This window comes from Streptopelia decaocto (genome assembly GCF_964273445.1).
Source record: "Streptopelia decaocto genome assembly, chromosome: 9".
NCBI classification, from domain to species: domain Eukaryota; kingdom Metazoa; phylum Chordata; class Aves; order Columbiformes; family Columbidae; genus Streptopelia; species Streptopelia decaocto.
The window spans coordinates 9719034-9736188 of record NC_138664.1 but is presented as its reverse complement, the minus strand read 5'-3'; the positions used below and the strand labels follow the sequence as shown (position 1 = coordinate 9736188).

General features: G+C 46.2%; 1 long non-coding RNA gene across 2 annotated transcripts; it reads left to right on the top strand.

Annotated features, from left to right (window-relative positions):
- The first annotated feature begins 2661 nt into the window (after positions 1-2661).
- Positions 2662-14858, top strand: LOC309443729. 2 transcript variants are annotated; one of them, XR_014184853.1, is made up of 4 exons: positions 2662-2837; positions 3932-4102; positions 8100-8364; positions 14011-14858. It is a non-coding gene; the product is annotated as an uncharacterized lncRNA (long non-coding RNA). The 2 variants fall into 2 exon arrangements; XR_014184854.1 differs by lacking the exon at positions 2662-2837 and adding an exon at positions 3611-3696.
- The last annotated feature ends 2297 nt before the right edge of the window (positions 14859-17155 follow it).

Genomic DNA, 17155 nt, shown 5'->3' with positions numbered 1-17155 from the left:
CTTACAAAGGTGCCATCACCCATATCCTATTCCAGCTCAATTCTTGTTAAAAGGACATTTCTTGGAGATGGGAGCAGCACCTTTCTAAAGCAGCCTGAAGAACAAGCCAAAGTACAGTTGGTGTGAGAGTCCTCCTCCCAAAATGATTTCCAGAAATTGAATTTATACTTATATTAAAAGTAGAGCTCATTAACTGATCTCACGCTGGCTTCTTGGTAATGGCACAACACTGATAGGCTCCCTGGTTTTCAGAGGTAGGAGATACCAATCCAGCTGGGATCTTACATATGACTGTTAACAGCAGCAAAATTGTAGAAACTCCATCCAAGTGTTGCTGTATATTAACACATCATTGTGTTTGTGTATTGCCTGGAGTCAAGATACGATTGCAATTGTTGACCTGTTTAAACAATAAAAAATAGCTATGAGCCTTTGGAAGCCAAAAGGCTTTACATTAAGCTGGGATATGGCAGTGGCTGGGAGGGGTGTAAGGAATGGTGTCATATATTTGGCTTGAAATTTTCCTGGTACGTGCCAATATCTCTTCTATAAATCCAGTAGGCTTATATACTTAGTTTGCCTATTTTGCATGTAGCAGTTTGCTGGTTTTCTCTTACTCCTAATCCCCATCTTCTAACCAAGAAACCAGATGATTTGAAGCCAATTGTCCTTCCCTGTGATCTCAGCTGTCTTTTTATTTAAGACATTTCAGCCAAGATCAGGTTGGGTTCAGACAGCTCTCGTGCTCTGGCATAAAAGTACCAGGAGGAAAGTATAATCTGTCTTCAGCTTCTTGGAGTTCAGTTCTGCCTCTGCCAGCTCCACCTGCTTCCTTCACTGTCTTGTGAGTCCTGCTGTACATGGCAGCCTCAGCTGTCACTTGGTCCCTTGCAGCAAGCTGGGGGGAACCTGCTTTCTCTGGAAGGAAATTTCTTTTCCCCTGGCATCAGCGCCACGCATCACCCAGGGAACTGCTGTTGGAGGACCTTGCTCTGTTGGTGGAGTGAAAACCTCATGTTCCTTTGTGCTTTCCCCAACACCACATGATCCATTGAGAAAGGTATGTTTTCTTCCTGTCGAAGAGTGTCGACACAAACACCATTATGCTGTGGAGTTCCAGGCAGAGAAGAACCATGCCAGCTGCACTGATGCTCAACGCACTCACACTTCTGACGGTGTAAGAGAAGAAACCCTGGTAACCTACTTACTGCCAAGTTACTTGCCACACTTGTCCTGCTGCTGTATGAATATAGCACGCCCAGAAACAGGCAGACTGTGGGAACTGCTCCCGAACAGCATTTCTTTTTCAAGTACCTGGACGTGTGCTGAACATTTTTGATAATACATCTCCATACAACTTGCACTCCAGCATTCTTCTGTTTTATCTTGGTTTGGAGGCAGGTCAGTAGGAAGACAGAAGTTCCACAAACGCTACTAATGGACAAAGACCAGTTACCTTTTCTGTGTGTGTTTTTTTTTTGTCCTTTTACCATGTCTCTGGCTTCTCTTCACACTCTTTAGAAATGGGCTGGTTTTCCTGGAGAGAGACTTTCCAATAGCATCACTGCCTTGGACAAGCAGGACTGAAGCATCTTCACTTTGGATGGGAAAAACTGTCTGCTTATAAAAGGAAAGCTTAAACAAGAGAGAATATAAGCAGAGATGGACCACAAACTCCCCTTAGCAGTAACTACCCAGAAAGGAATCCGTGAGTCTCCAAAGCTGACCTCCATGTGTCTTGCATCACCTCGTCTCCTTTAATGCCACTTTCATGTGACAGACCCCACAAAGAACGCCTAGAGGCTGCACTTTACCACATTGCTTATTTTGTCAGAACTGCTGTGACTGCCACATGGTGGCCAGACACTCAGACAGACTTTCCCAGTTAGCAGAGTCCTGCAGCTGATGTCTGGGCCTTGCAAATGTGCTCCCTGTGTGCTGCCACAGCCGAGATGCTGGCCGGGTCCTCATGGCCTGGGGTAAGTATCTGCCTCAGCCGCTGAGAGAAGCAGCTGGGCTTTCTTGAAAATTGTGGTTTCCCTCAGCTCCTCTTGTTTGGCTGTGAAAAGCTCCTGTTTTGGTGTTTCATTCTTTCATCCCTCTGTGGCCTGGGTGGAGCTGGAGCCTTCAGTGTGACTTGTCTGGGTCACACCACAGCCCTTGGCGTCCTCCTCGACCTCGGGAGAGAGCGACTCTGCACGCTCGCCATGGTGGAACCCACGGGACATCTGTGTGTGGGGCCGGCTCCTGGCACAACTCGCTCTCCAGGTGAACCCTTGCATCCTTCCAGCCTCTCCCAAGCCTCAGGGAATTCTGGCGGTCCCAGTGTAACTCCAGAGATGCTTGCCTTGTCCTTCCTCCTCTGTTCCCCCCAGACACGCTTCGTGGCCTTGCATGATCATTGGCCTTTTCCCCTCTTGCTCTGCTTGCAGCTGCCTTGCCCCCCACAAACATGCTTTGCACCCAGCAGAAACTTCACCTTTGCAGTCTACAAAATACCTTCCCTCGTCTACTCAAGTGCATTTAATCTCCTCCCTCAGCCCTCTGAAGAAAACTATTTTTCTCATTGTACTCCTGTCTTACATCTCCCTTCACTGTTGCTTTTGTTCTGAGGCCTTTTGTAATGATTCTTTGTTCTTTGTGCAGTGGCAATTAGAAGCTACAACCAGACCTGTGGATGCTGGAAGGCCAAGCCCAGAGAAATGGTGCTTCTCTCAAGATCTTACAGACTGCACGTGGTCCTGAGGAAAAGGCAGATTCCCCAAGCAGCTCCATGGGGTTCTCGGCAGCAGCAATCTGGAAATCATGGAGATGAGCATAGGCTGCTTCTGAATCGAGTGAGTGAGCCCGTACTGCGGTTACTGCACCAGCAGAGGAGGGAAAGGGATATTTCCCACTGGTTTTATATCCTCAGACACATTTTTTTGTTATTGGAAGTAGCAAAGGGTAAAATTCACATCACTTCAGAGATGCCCCTTACAGAAACTGGGCTGTAAGATCCAGCCCCAAGCCTGGATGCTGCTCAAAATGTGGGCTGGCAGAGAGGGAAATGCTCGTTCGTTCAGCAGGAGGAGAGCGCTGGTAGCACGCCAGTCTGTATGGCTGGCTCCACTACTCCAAAAGGCATCAGCTGTTGAAAAATCACTGACAGTTTCTGTAAGGTCACTCTGTAGTACAACATCATTGTGCAGCCATCCTGGAGACAGGCGGTGAAACTATTCAGTCGATGAATCGTTGAAAAGGGGGTATCCTCTAATGGGATCTTCAGGTTGCACAAAGATCAGCACAAACATGGCCTGGCCAGCAAAGCCAGACAAACCATTCATAGTGGTTTTTTTTCATTTTCTTGGAAAATACATTATTTGAACATTTTGCAGCTTCTATTTATTTCCCCAGCTCTGTATTTTTCCCCTTGATTTTGTCTCTAACAGCAAAAAGACCCAACCAGACTGCAGCTTTGTTTGGCACCAAACTTTCCTCCTGAGATGATCGCACAAGAAGCCTTTTATCACTTTGGTGGCTCAGAGCCAGAGCTGCTTGTGGTGGAAGTCGCCGGGACTGTAACCCCGGGCTGTCGTGGGACGAGAGTCAAGCTCGGGCTGTCAGCAAGGCGAGTTGCAGCCGTCGGAGCCCCTGCCAGGACACGTCAGTACTTCTGAGCGTGCTTCCCCCAGTGCTGCTCTCATTAAGGAAAAGGTATGAAATCCACATCTAGACTGAATTAGTCCTTTAAAAAAAATTAAGTGTTGTTTAAAATAGAAATCCTGTCCAGAATCATGGTCTAATTCCTTAGAAAATCGCTATAAATCAAACCTCTCCTGCTCCCCGCTGCCTAATAGCAACATGTCATGTCTTAGTTTTCTCACAGAGCTGATGCTGTGCCACTTGTGCTGCGTTGGCTTCGGCACTGTCACCTCTGCTTTATGCCCAGGTTTGTGCCAAGGAAGGACAGTCCTGCTGAACTACCAGACTGCCGGTCCCTGCAGCCATTCTCGCTTGCAACTTTTTCCCTGCACCGTTTCACAACACTGGCCAACAATATCTTGAGGAGAGGACTGTGACACTGAGCCCAAGAAACACCGTCAGTCGCGTTTCCTGGATGGTAAGGAAGATTCCAGCCTTTTTTTTTTTTCTTTTCCCCCAACTATGTTTTGCTGAAGAAACAATTTTAAAGGGGAAAAAAAGAAAAACCACATTATTGTGTAAGCAAGATAGAAAACAGCTTTCTGCGGTTCCCAGGTATTTATGTGCCATCGTCTCTGCAATGTTCTTAGCAACAACATTGCCTGTGGCTGGCTGACTATTAAGTATGGGTTGTTTTGCAACAGCTGTGTGCACAGTACCTTCCTTCGCAAGCAGTGCCCTTTCCCTGGCTGCCCCCATGGCTCGGTTTATGTGTATGCAAAGCAACTGTGAGGTTATCAAGGCTTTCCATCAGCTGTACAAACTCACAGCAGAATCAGCTCTGTGTGTGTGTCTCTTCCTGAGAATTATAGGTTTTGGGTAGTAGACTCTTGGGAAGCTCCTATGAGACATCTGATCTTTCTTATGTATCTCTCTAGGAGAACTGTGGCCTATACTTATACAATAAGCTATGGAGTATCTATAGCCATATGTGTAAGAATGAAAAAGCATGTTTACTTGTTTGTTTTCCAGCCTCCCTGCAGAATGGTTCTAAAAGCAGAAGTATCTTGCACTATGGAAAAAATTGACAAAAACATCCTCATATTTGTCAAAATTTTCTTAGATATTTTTTAGGGTATTGCTAAGACCTGCCAGGCTCCTCCCCTTTCCTCCCCTGCATTGCCACAGATACTTCCATTTTTGGCTAAAAAATGTCAAGTTTGGGATTTTTTTGACCAACAGTATCAGCCAGAACCCAGGCTCTTTTCTCTAATTTTTCCACTTAATTTTTAAACTATCTTCTGGCAAAACAGAAATATTGTTTTGATGGAAAATTTTCAACCAGCTCGGCTCATTAGTTTCTGCCAGCAGTCAAACAGGCAAAACAGCGCATCTTCCAGGAGAGGAGACTGTCCGAAGGGCCGAACACGAGGCAGGCGATGACTAACGCTTCTCTCCCCACCTCTGCGCCCCAGCCAGCACTGTGCTCTTTCACAGGCCTCAGCCCTTAATGCGAGCCATCTTTCTAGAGATCTTTCCAGCCTAAATCTCTTGGCAAGTCAGCTCAGTAATTTGAGTGCTTTGCCAGGTTAAAGGAAGATGTGGGTGGCATGGAAGGATCTTCTCTGACTGAAGGGCCATGGGACTCAGAAGAGCCATATTGTGCATCTCTCGTCCACATTGACTAATATTTGGAGCCCTCCAGGCAAGTACCGGTTGGCAAGGAAGGCTGGGGAGATGGGGTTGCTCCAGCTCACTTCCAAAGCAAGCTTCAGTGTGCTGTTGTTAAATGGAGATGTTTGGATACACCAGCAGCTGAGCCACGCACAGCCATGAGCAGTCTCCATGTGACCCTCAGCCTCTCCAGGGACAAGATCATAAAGTGGCTGAGGGGCTGAAATGACACCAGTCACATCACTGCTGTGTATTGATTACCCATCTGTCCATGGGGAAGGGGTTTTTCACACTGAATCTGGAGCCTGAATTCAAGGGGAACTGAGCTCCTCTTGTTTCCTGAGTTCCTGTGATGAACTGGGAGACAAAAAAGGAAGATGATCTTGCAGAGCGAGGCAGAAGCCAAATTTTAGTGTTTGGCCTCTGTAGCCAAAGGAGCATCTGCCTATTGGCTACATGAGCAGTCTCCTCAGGGGACAGACATCCCTCAGCAGTCCCTAATATTTGCAAAGTTCTCTGAGATCTCTCAGTGAAAGACCTTTTAGATGTGCAAAAGTTTATAGCTCTTCTCTGACCATTGCTGATTTTAGAGGGTTAAGTTAGGAAAAGGAAATACTGCGACTAAAGGAAAGCCATTAATATTACATTCGACCATTTGCTGGATAGTCTTGTGTTATCTTTGCTCTTTCATGAGATATTTTCCAATTTTCCTTGCAGGGCATTCTTTACAGGGGTAGCAACTGGGGAGATGTAACTTGGCACATCTCCACCTGCTTTTCTGTAGCAGTGCACATTTGTGCTCAGGGATTTGAAGAATTTCCTCTGTCTCTAGAATTGATATGCAAACAGTCAGCTGTACAGACATCAATCTGTCCAGTAGACATGCCACATGACCTAAGAAATAATACAGGTGGTCAGCACCATGCTGGTGATTCCTCGATTTCTGAAGCAAACAGACTCATTTTACGATGTCCAGAAGATGGGAGGTCCTGTATACACCCTCCAGTAATGTAATCTGCTGTGCTTGACTGATCACAAAACACCCACGAAGAGTTCCCTAACAAAATTATTGACTTCTGCCAAGGAAAGCAAAGATTTGCAGGAAATGAGAGCTGTGACCTTTCCACCTCACAAATAGCTTGGAGATCTCAAGATGCGCATCTCAGCAGAGAGGTGCTTGTGCCAGAGCAAACGTGGAGCCCTGTGTGGTCGGTGCACAGCCCTTCCAGCATCCCTTGCTTTACCGCCTCCAACAGACATCAATTCTGTTGTGATAAAAACAGAAATGGGCCAACTTAGTCTTCCTCTGTCTGTTTGCTCTGTTGCTGTAAGTCATACTATGTATAGGTTCTGCTATGTCAGCAGGTACGGAACGAGGGATGTTAAGTCTGGGAGAGATGAGTGTTGCTGGCTGCGTAACCCAGCTCATACCATCTGTCCCACTAGTGATTTCATCACAGCCAAAAGCTGCATGCTTGAGCTGTTCTGCACCCTGTGGGCAGCTGAAGCCTAAGGGAAAAATTTCAAAGAGAAAGAATGGGGCTCCAGAGACCCCCATAACTCTAAGCAAGTTGTTCTCTAGGGCAGTCAGCATTTCTGTTAAAGGGAAGTGTTCCATGTCCCATTGACGCCTCTCTGGTTGCAAGGAGAGCGATTCTTCTGCTCCTGAAGGCCCAAACTGCAGACACAGCCTTGGAAGGGAAGCTTGCTCTCACGGCTACGGCAAAGGAATGGGAAGCACGAGATCTGGCATGAAGTCCTACTCCCATTGAAGCCAGTGGGATGTTTGCCATGGGCTTCGGGGGAAGCCAAGATTTCAGTCTGCAGCCAGATCTGCTGGTGTGTTGAGCTGTGCTGAGAGCAGGACCAAAAAGGGTTCTTGGTTTCCTGATGAAGCTGTTACTCCCTCAGCTCCTCTGCTGCAGTTAGCTGGTCTCTCACCTCACATTGCCCCCTGCTTGCTGTCATGTTTTCAAATCTCATTTTTAGGCCAGAAAGTTTTTGAGGAACAGACTAGCTACATGGATGTGCCTGCTGTATTGTCCCATGACTGGAGCTCCTAGGCATCCCCACCAGCAAAATCACCCCCTCCATTGTGGATTATGGACAGTGCAAGAGAATGGCATAAAGCAATAGCACAGGGCTGGGATAGGTGACTTAAGTGAAGTAAGACATACAGGACTTGCTCCAGGTAAATAACTCTGCCTTTTCCTTCAGGCAGCAGCTTGAATTAGCTCTAGAATTAACTCTGTGTGGTTCAAGAGAGCCTGAAGAGATTGTAAAGGTGATCCAGGGCTGGGCTTCCCTGCTTCACACCCTCACACCAACGTGAGCTGTTGGTAATCTTGATTTTACAAGCACCCCTTTTTCTCATCTCCTCTCTTTCAAGGTGAGGTGGCAGCCAGTTTGCATTAGTGATGAAACATGGCTTAGGTACTCGTGAGCCTGACAGTAAACCTTTCCCAAATTATTGTTGTTCCCCCTGCTAATAAGTTGTCATGCTGCTGTAGTGATATAAGTGTTAAGCAGTGCACTATATGGTGCTCCCCGATGCATTATACATCCTTGTGGCAGCTCCTGCACCCACACGGCATCCACGTTTTGGCAGGGTTAGTGCCCTCCTCTGAAAAGAAGGTGAAGAAAGTGATCTCAGAGTGGACTGAGATTATTGCAGCCCCATTTGGGCCTATACAGGCCCTGTTGTTTTTATTTTAATGGACACATGGTGGAGCCTCTGTGTGCCAACAACAACAAAAAAACACATTGCAAATGATTCTTGCTCTTTATTTCTCCCTGATCAGGTCATATCTTCCTGTTCAGTGTGTGGGTTTGGTCTCTGCTGCCCCTTTCTGGAAACATCTGTAAGTGCATCACATCTATAAAAAAACGGATGAAGGTTTCTCTCCTGGATCAAGAAGCTGCCCCAGCTCTCCTCACCCCTCCAGATGCCACGTGTTTGACAGCATCTTCTCCTCCTGGCCATAGCTTGTGTCCTCTGGCCATCTGGGACTTGATCTCACTCCTTTGACACTTCCACAAAGGGCAGCTGGTGAGAGCAGCTTTCTGGTAAGTTGAAACCATTGTGATATATTTGTTCCTCACAAGCAAGGAGTTTCTAAATGTAGATGCTTAAAGTTGAGGTAATGCCGATCATATAGAGATCCACAGCTAATAGTTTTACTATGGTTTCCTCCAGTGAGTTGGAGCAAAGCTACCCAGAAGTTCAGCACTGGTGCAGGAGCCCACCCCAGTGTTACCTCTTTAGGCACCGAGATTTTTACAGGCAAAAATACTCTTCAAGAAATAAATGGGGAAGAATGGGGAGGAAAGTAAAGAGGAAGAATAATAAAAAAAGCCAGACATACACAATACAGTATCTTCTCCTGATTGCTTAGCTTAGCTCCGTAGTACCATTTCCCATCCGTCTTTCCCGTCATTCTGAGATTGTTCCCCAAGAGTTCCCTATCTTATCAATAGATCCTTTCTCAACTTAGTGACTGCCTCTGAGCCAACATTTTTTTTTTCTGGTTCAGTGACTGGCACAGTGTTTGCATGAACTCTAAACTATCTACTTGTTGCTCTTCTGTTTTCTTTGCTAATATGATCCCCATCAACTCTTGTGTTTCCTAGGGTATGCACAATCAAACAAAAAGAATCAGAATAAACAGAGGGAATTAGTGTTCATTCTTTCTTAACAACATGCCTGTATTTTTTTTTTCTCCATTAGCAGATTCAATCCAGCTACTTTTGCTCAGGTTAATTCACTGTAGCTGCTATCCAAAGGCTCTTGGTTACATGTAACAGATGAGATGAGGGGACAGGATTTTGCTTTTAGCAGGACCTCAGCATTTGTGTGTTTTGAATTTTAAGGAATGGGGCAAGGGGGCGTTACCTTACCTACTGCCACCTGGTTCTCTATGGAGTTCATTCTGTTGCTGGTAAAGTAAATGCATCATGGCCAACATGGTCCTGTGCACCCACACACCATGTTGGCAGTCTCCTCGTGGACATGACCCCAGAGCCAGCTTCTCATGGAGGGGACCATGGAGAATCTCCCTTCTTGTATCCAGACCTTGAACCTACAAAGTCGTCCCTCTCAGTTTTCTCCTACCACCTGAGGCCTATGGTAAAAGCCCCCACTGCCCATGGGAGCCCCTCTTCTTGTGGTGAACATGGTCCAGAGGGAAGGTGAAGGTTTTCCCAGAAGCACATACCCATTCCATGGCTCTAATTAGAGAAGATTTGTCTGTGTTTATTGCTAACAGTGTTCTTCCTTGCATTTGGTTCAGCTGGGAGCCTGATGAGTGACTTCCCAGTGGTCTTGAAGTCCAAGGCCCATTTTTTTTTAATTTTGTCCAGTCTGTTGGATACTTAGGGAAATGGCTGGGTGTATATGTATTGTAAAACAGCTTCTGACAGTGAAGAGTCCTAGCAAAGGATTGCATAGACTCCTGGTAATTATTCTCAGCCTGTCCATCTAAGGCCTGCCTGTATAGGGAGCTGCATCATTAACCAGCAGGGACACAGCCCACATAGTAAAACACATTGTTCTCTTCTTCCTCTTCTGTACAAGAAACGGATTTGGCTGCTTGTGCTTTGTTTGGTACCTGGTGCTCATGCTGCTTGTGTTTGTGTCACTTTGCCTCTGTTCACAGTTTGCAGTTGCAGCTTTTCTAAGTCTTTATTGACAACCCAACACATCTTTCGTTACTTAATGCATGTGCACCCCAGCTTCCCAGAGAGCTGTCTGGGCTGTGCTGACATGCCAACACGTTGTGCAGCCTTGGCTGAATCAGTTCCCTTCCCTGTAACTCAGGGAACCGCCATGCAATAACCAGGGTACCACTATAGCATCACTGGGCTGCAGCTTTATAAAGCACTTTGAGCTCCTCGGGAGAACAAGGGTAAGTGCAAACTTGTCCTGTTATGTTGTGGTTAAAGGGTTCCCTGAGATTATGGTTTGAAGCGAATAGGAAACAACAGCCAATAGAGAAGCTCGGCTGTACTTAATGGTGGTCAGTTAGTGGTTTGGGGCATTTTCAGGGGCTGCTTCACAGCCCAGTTACAGAAAGGGCAGAGCCAGCTTGGGGCTGGGACCCACTGGTTGGGCTGTGTGCAGGACACAGGAGTTGTATCAGGGCCGCCCCTTTTGCTGTAACATCTACAAGTGATAAAATGGCAATTTTCCCAACTTTTCTCCCCACAAGTTGGTTTAAAGGGAATGGAAGCAGATCCTGCTATAGCCAAGCACATTACTGGCCAACTCAAATGCCGCCTCACTGTCTCTTCATCTACATGAGACTCTTAATGCCCCAAGTCTTTGCAAGTCCTGGCACAGAGCCCAATTGAAGCATGAGCTCCAACAGAAGTTTTAAATTTAAAGCTGTTCTTTTGGCTTCAGAAATGCGCAGATTGAAGCTCAGAGATGCAATTCAGCTGTTTACTTGCAGATCTGCAACAGCCCTGCTGTGTTGTTGCACTCACTTCTGTCAGGCAGTTGTGTTAACAGCACTTTCCAATTAAAGGAGCAGCCTCAGTTACAGAAAAAGCTTTTCCTATCTGGGCATTTATCTGATTATTTTTTTTTTTAATTACTCATGGAGCAAAGGGCTGTTTTGTTTCCCATCCCTTATTATAATGAATCCATCATCATTTCGGGTGACGGGGCTGGCTTTTGCTGGGTTTTTTATATCTTACTATTTCCAGCATCAGGTTGGGCCCATAAGACCCACATCATGACTGTCTGGGGGCTCACATGATGGGGAGCACTGATGTGAGTGACCAGGCAAATATCAGGTGTGCAAGCAACTGCTCACCCAGAGCAAGGAAAAAGACGCCCTGTTCTGGAAATAGCCCTGGCAGAAGATCCCAAGGCCTTGCTATGTAAATTATGGCCACTTGCCTGACTGAAATGTTCCTGTTCTGAAAACTTGGCTTTTAAGACCTTCACAGCCAATATCAAGGCTTTTCTCCATTACCTGAACATTCAGAATCTCCAAGAGAATAAAAGGTAGCAGATGAACCCTGCACCTTTCTTCATGGTGCAATCAGATAAGAGCATCTTTTTGCATTTCACCTCACTGAAAGGGACATGCTGGGCTCCATCCTGCCTATAGCTCAGCAAGGCTCATCCGATGGGATGTGGTGGGATCTGAACTGAGACCTGGGATTTTCACTCCAGCTGTGTTTGCCACTGCAGACAATGCTGTAACTGCCTGCCGGTTTAATGTGCTTTGTAACATGAGCACAGAACTGATTAGGCTGAGACCAGAGGAACTGGAGAAGGACCAGATGCAGTGACAAAAGCACAGGTTTCAGCGCTGACATCCTGTCCCGTCAAGCCACAAAGTCCCTCTCTCCTACGATGTGCTTTTCCCATGGTTTGATCAGCTGTAGCTGTCACTCTGGGCTTGTGCCCAGCACAGTGACCCTCAAATCTTGGAGCACCTTAGTTCTGCAAGACCCTTGCAAGGATGCTACAACCACAGACTCCCAGACTGACAAGAAAGCAAAGCCTGCTACTGCCCCCATGTGTAACTTGCTCATTATTGTTGCCACGCACCAGCAGAGACGTGGGAACCCTATTGGCAAGCATGAAGGTGAGCCAGGCTAAGCGCAGCACAGCCTCTCAGCTGCTGAGATCAAAGATCTTGCTTTAGAAAACTCTTCTGTTTCTTTTGTTCCTCCTGTGAGCTCAGGGCTTTCCCTGGGGCACCTTATATTAAAAAAATTGCAAAGTCAGATTGGACATGCCTGGAAGTGAGACAAGCTGGAGACGGCGTGGAGACACGCGATACACAGCAAAGCACAGAGGTGTCATCGTCCTGTTCTGAAAGGACGCATGTGCAACATTCAGAGACTGCCATGCGATGCGGACCGATATCGGATATCAGCACAGCGCGTTCAGGCTTGTTGGCTCCGACCACGAGGAGCGCAGAGCGAGAGACAGCTCTTGGCAGGCTGAGCTCACATGATAAGGTCATTGGAAAGACAAGTGATGCTTTCATCAACCTGCCTTTCCTCAGTATCAGCACCAGCTTGAGCAAGGACTCAGTGCTCCTGTAATATACTGTGCTCCACATGGCACCAAGGACAAAAGCTTTCTCACAAATAAAGCGCAGCTGTGTTTTTCCAACCAGTGTCTCAGCCTCCACCTCCCTTTTCTCTTGGTCCTGTCAGATTCCAGTTTTGAACCATTAAATGGCATATTTTGGAAAAGTTACATTCCCTCTGGGTCAGTGGCACCCCTCAAGCAGAGGGGAGAACAGGCTGTAGGTACTGGCTATCTACCTGCTGCTTCCCTTTTGGACACCTGTTAGGGATCTCATGGTTTTGACCTTCTCTTGTGGGCAGTACTTTTTGGGGGGCTGCACATGCTAATTATTCTGGAGTTCATCAATCCTGGAAGCTGCCTGAAGCCTGGGCTGATGGGATGTTAGCAGCAGCCAAACTCTTAGTGCCCCAAATGGAGACAGTTCGTGGTTCAGGGAGGTCGTGCAGAACGATGGCTCTGCCCATCACTAACACAGCTTCTTGGAAAGACAGAGTTGGCTGTTTGCCATCCTTTCACCGAGAGCTTTTCTGGAGCTGGCACAACTGGGCCAAGGAGCAATGCCTCAGCTAAACATTGTCCACAGACTGCCCTGGACATTGCCTAGAGCTCTCTGAGAACATCTGGAGAGAACAACATGCTCCAGCAATTGGGGATTGCAAACATATGCTTCAGCTATGCAAGAAATCTTTGACTTGTTCTGAATGCGATTCTGCCTGGGTTTCTTCCCAGGAACATTCCTGTTCTTCACAATTCACCAGTTGCAGGAAGGGAGAAATGGGGAGGAGGGATTTGAAGAGTAAGGGAGAGGAAAGGGAACAAATCTTACAGTGCTTTCTTTAGCCAAATTCCTTCAGAAGGACAGGGTGTGGAGTATGGACTCCAGGATTTGGCACAATCCCAAGAAAATATGAACTGCAAAATTAAAACCACTTTTAATTACTCATTTGTTTTTATATAAAGAATAAGTCTCTGTTTTTCTGAAGTAATTCAGTGTCTCCTATCACATAAACCAGGCAGTCCCTGCCAAATGGTGCTGCGTGATAGAACACAAGCACAGAACTAGGTCTCTGAGCAAAGACACGTTATCTCCCCTGGGAGACGGCAGTGCTGTTTAGATCTGCGTTCTGGTTCCCGAGATAAAAGTCTCATTCCTAAGAGTCACAGCGTATGGGAGAGACTTGCAAATGTGGTACTCGTAGGTGGGAGTAATTTGATGTCTGAGCTGGAGATGGATGATGAAGCTGAGTCATTGTTAGAACACCTGCTACATAAACAGGAGAAAAAGCTTGTGAGGATGGAGGCAAGAGCTGTGCTTCTGCCCTGGAAGAAGTCAGAGGTACAGGGCACCCAGTGCCTCCCACCCTGACTCAGGGGGATGACAAATCCCTCTTCTCATTGCTGGAAATAGCAGAGTCCTACCTGGGGAGGGCCAGAGGCCACAGTGGCTGCCATATTCAAAGGGACAGGCTAGGTGGTGGCTGCAGGGTGTCACATCGCTGCAGGGTGTACCTTTGAGTAAGGAAGGTGTACGCCATGTCCAGGCTGGGTAAAACTGGGCCTGGGATGCCCCAGCAGATCAGGTGTGAAGCTGCTGTCAGCCCAGTCTCAGGGCTGCTCCTGCACAGCAGCACAGACACGGGCTTTGTGCTTCTTTCCAGGTGTGACCACTTAAACCATCAGCTTGTACCTGAGGGCGTTCAGCTTCAACCCAAGACCCTGCAAGGACAGTCAGCAACAGGAGTAGTGCTGCTTATATGCAGAGTTGCCCATGGCTGAGTTTGGAACCTGCTGAGCTAGACAAGTGCTTCCAACAGGAGAAACCACTAAAAGAGGCAAGGCGCAACCCTGTGATACTAACCATGCACTCAAAGTAACCTACATAGCTTAATTAACTATATTAAGTATATGCCTATAATTAATTTAAATGACGTTTTCTTCCTGCATTGTGTGCCTACTGCATCAACTTTGTAATATTATTGCTGTGTATATAATTCAATCAAATTACATACAGTACCCGCATAAGCTTCGTCGCTCCAGACACTAGGGAGAGAATTATTTTGTTGTATTTGGCTCATACTTCTGCCTTGACACAAGGGATAACTTTACTGAAATTGGTTATGCTGCATTAGTCCAAAGCCAGAGCAAGGCCCAGTATTTATAAAGTATTTACAATAGAGGCATCATAATTTCTATGATTCTATGTCCTGAACACTGGTGTGGTTTGCTACAGCTGCCTTCCTAGTCTCCCAGTAGGAAACACCAAAATAAATGTAGAAAGGAATACTCTTTTTTTTTTTTTGATATATAATTCTGCAATATCCAAAATATCAGCAGATTCCTGTTGCTTCACAGTGCTATATAGAAGCCTTTCCTTTGTATATGCTAAACTAAACAGGAATAATTGGTTGATATTAAGAAGCAGATGCTCAAGAAGTATTTTTTTAACTTGTGCTGTACGTAGTATCAGGACAGTAGTTTGCTGCTTGTGAGGGTCCCCTCCTTCATCTTTTATTGACTGTACATTATACGTTTTTATTGTTAATGGCCCCGTATGGCAAAGTAAATGGGTGAACAATTTCACTCTGTCTTGCTTTTATTAATCCCAAATCATGGATCAAGTCACAATTAATGGTGGCCCTGGTGATTTATGAATTGCGATTTTTACTCCTAGCCATCCCAGAGAGTTGGAAACCATCAGATGCCAGCCTGAGCAGCTGCAGCCTTTAGTACCAATGAGCGAAATGTGTGTGGCTGCGTGAAATGGCCCATCACTGGGCAGGCGAGTTAACTGAATACCAGGGCAGGAGAGACTGGAGCTGCTTTCTGCGAGCTGCATATTCAGTTTTTAGTTTCCCAAGGGTGAAAAGCAGATTAACACTGGGTGATCTGAAGCTGAAATAATAGGTTTTATTGCAGAGCTTAGAAGGCTGCTTAAAGAGAAGCAAAGAAAGACACAAGGAATATGTATCTGACACTTCTGACACTTCTGAAATGAGCCTGAAAGAAGAGGGACAAAACCCAAGTGGTTAAGAGAACAGCAATTCTGGATCTGAGCAAGAGCTTACAGGAATTGCAGGGGTAAAAGAGGAGAGCCCTGTGCTAGATTGTGCTCTCTTTGGAAAGCCCCAACCAAGACCTTCACTAAAGCTTTGATTCTTTATCACAAAGTGATTAACTCTGACGGTCCCTGGGAAGGAGCTTGCATCGATGTGAGTGCTGGCTGGTGCCCAGCATCACAGACACATTGCTGCTTTGGATTAAATGAAAATGAGCAGAATTTCTCAGTTCTGTTACCCTCTGCATTGACGTAAGTCAGGAGTAGGAGGATTTCTTCCTGAAATTCAGGGGACGTATGACCCTTATGTTTCTTGAATGTGTATGATGACTGAACCATTCAGCCCTCAAACAGACTTCAGTTGTTTGGGGCTTTGCAGCTCTCACAATCTATCCGCTAACAAAAAAAATCTTCCGATTATTTGGAATGCTGACATCACCCATGCAACTGGTCCAGAGCCAACATCAGCTCTCCTACAAAACGGACAGTTATTTCTTCTTAAGAATGATCAGATTCTTCTCACTGAGCACATTTGGCATCACTTGAGCTCCAGCATGGTGTGGCCACTGGGAAGCGGTAACATTTGCAGTAACAAAGCTGCTGAGCAGACACATCCCTCAGGTCACTTGGGGACCGGGTGTGAGCTGATTGCTGACATGTCACCATGTCTCCCTGGTTCGGTTTGAACAAATCTGGCTTGACAAAAGGTGGTGGGGAGCAGTCGAGCTTGGAGGACCAGGAGGGAGAGGCTGTTGTGAGGTGCAGAGTTGAGCTATTCTGTTGTGAAGTGAAATGGTTCAGGAAAGGCCAAGGAGCAAAAGCTGCTGGGAAATGACACAAGGCTGAACTTCAGCTGTTGTAAACAGAAAGATCAGCAGAGGATGCTCACCCTGAAAAAGTCTGAAACAAGCACACAGGTATCTAAAACATGTTGCAAAGCCTCCTGTTGTGGTGCTTTTTTCAGTGTTATAAATCTTTGTTGGATTAACTACTTAACAGTGAAATTATCCCAGTCTGCTAGAGGCAGGTTTCTTGCTGAAATGACAACAAGTATAATATTTGAATGTAAAATACGATAGTTTGAAGGTCCTGAAGGGCAGAAGGGACAGGGCTGCACTCACCAAATGGACACTCATTCCCTGTCATTTCCCTATTCATTCCTGGTAAAACATGTCACATCTGCCACTTGAATTTTAGGCCAAGATAAAGGGAATCTTGTAAATCCCTATAGCTCAAGAATGCTACATGTTTAAAGCAGCAAGTTCTCACAGGGACTGTGATCCTATTGCAGCACAGACTTATTGCAGACAGACTGGGAGGAAGAGCAGGGTCATTTCATGGGACCACAACAGCAGCAGGTACCTGGGATCCTGCTGCTGCAGCCAACAGTGGTTTATGTCCGTGCAATGTCTTAGGTCCAAAAACCACCAGAAAATGGACTAGGAGCTTCGCCATGTCCTGTTTGAAGTGAATTTGCTAAGATCCATCCAGGTCCTTTTTGGGTACCACTAGAGTTGTATGTCAGGTTCCTGGAAGCAGGAATGGTGAAGGACCTTTCCATGAACTAGTGCAGAGTTTGGCCCTGCAGAATCTTCCCATAGTAAAAAAAAAGAAAAAAAAAAATCCTGAGCTGGTTTAATTTCCCATAAAAGGCAGGAAGAAAATTGGCAGTATGAGTGCCTGTGAATGCAAAAAAACAAAACAAAAACCAAACAAACCAGAAATGGGCCTTTCTTCTGCTCTTTCCA